The sequence below is a fragment of the Nipponia nippon genome, unplaced genomic scaffold, assembly GCF_047370975.1.
Source record: "Nipponia nippon isolate SJK-2023a ecotype South Korea unplaced genomic scaffold, ASM4737097v1 scaffold_3, whole genome shotgun sequence".
Taxonomy (NCBI): Eukaryota; Metazoa; Chordata; class Aves; order Pelecaniformes; family Threskiornithidae; genus Nipponia; species Nipponia nippon.
This window is the reverse complement of record NW_028262347.1, coordinates 63,711,675-63,713,288: the sequence shown is the minus strand read 5'-3', so window position 1 is coordinate 63,713,288 and position 1,614 is coordinate 63,711,675.

Sequence of the window (1,614 nt, the reverse complement as noted above, 5' to 3'; positions counted from 1 at the left end):
TGGCCTTGGTCCTTGTGTGGAGTGGGGAAGTGTCGTCCCCATACCGTGAACACACAAGTGAGCCACAGGCTCTGCTGCGTTATTCTGTTGCGCACAGAAAGGGAGATCTGAATACGGAATTAAGCCAAATGTTTGAATTGCTGTTCGGTACAGTAAACAACAGACGATCTTGTCACCTGCAGTATTCACAGAATAACTTGTTTTTCTTGCTTAAAGTGTAAACCTCAGACAAAAAGCAAAACACCAAGAAGCTCTAAGAGGAACGGATATTCCGTTTCAGGTAATCATCTTCTCAGTTACATTGCAATCACATGGAATAAAGATAAAATACGTGTTTGTGCAGAAAATCCGCCCGCTGTTTCATAAAGAAGATTGTTTTCTTTGCTTTTGGTAATGCATCAGACTAGTTTGGCCTTTCTTGCTTCAAGACACCTTTTCTCCTGAATAGAAATCAACAAAATAGGCTGGAAGGAAGAAACAAAGGTGATGTGCATACACTGCACAACCATGACACCAGCTGCCTTCATGTCCATGTGTTTTTTGTCTGTACTGTAGGTTACCCATGCCTGAAAAACTGGTGGCATGAGGCCATGCGTGGGTCATGGACACACTCCCGTGCCCACCTCTTCTCAGCTCCAGCTCCTGCTTCAAACCCAAGCCGCTGTTGAAAGGGAAAAAGGGTCCTGACTGTTGGCAACCAGTGCCCAACATCAGTATGGCTTCTTGGCACCACAAGGGAAAAAGTGGAACAACTGCGTTGCCTGGGTCGGTATTTTCTCCCCCATCACTGTATCAGGAAGGTGGCTCTCAAGCCTGACTGCAGCAGGCTCACGGCCAGTGATGACTATTCCACCGTGTGTCCTGCTGGGAACACTCCCAGGTGGGTTTCTTTGGTGGAGCTGGATATCAGGGGTGCAAGGTTTGAAAATGAGGCTTCTTTGGTCACAACCCACAGAAGGAAACACTGTCACCTCCAAATCTGCATGTGGATTTTACATCCTCCATGCTTAAAAAAAATAGCCTGTCACGATTAACACTATTCAATTTGAAAGGTTAGTAATTCATGAATATTTAGGAAAGATCACAGTACATCAATACTGCAAATTCATCTCAACTGTTCTGATTCCTCTCTTCTTTTTGTTCTTTAGGTATTTGCATTTCTACACAGTCTGCTTTAACAACCCATCTTGAAAAATACAGCACAGGGGGAGGGAGTCATCTTAAGTCTCCAGTGAGAAACAAGTCAATAGAGAGAAATAAATTGGCTGCCAATGTAGAAACTGCCGCACTCTTTTGTTTACACAGCTCAAAACTAAAACTTTTGTTAAGTGATGATGTGTGCAAACATCTATAATCCAGTGCTGTCAAGCCCTGGAGCAAATCAGATAAAAAGAGCGTTGTTGTAGTAAAGCATGTAGAAAATTGCAAGCCTGCAATATGATCTGTCTTTGAGCTGGTTTGCATTGTGTGCTAAATGAAGGGCTGCAATATTATAAGGGACTTAATCGTTGTCACATGATCAACCACAGCTTGAAACAACAGCCAAAACATATTTTCCTCAGAAAGAAATATGCCACAAAGACAAGGCGCTAAATGGAGCAAAACACATGCGAG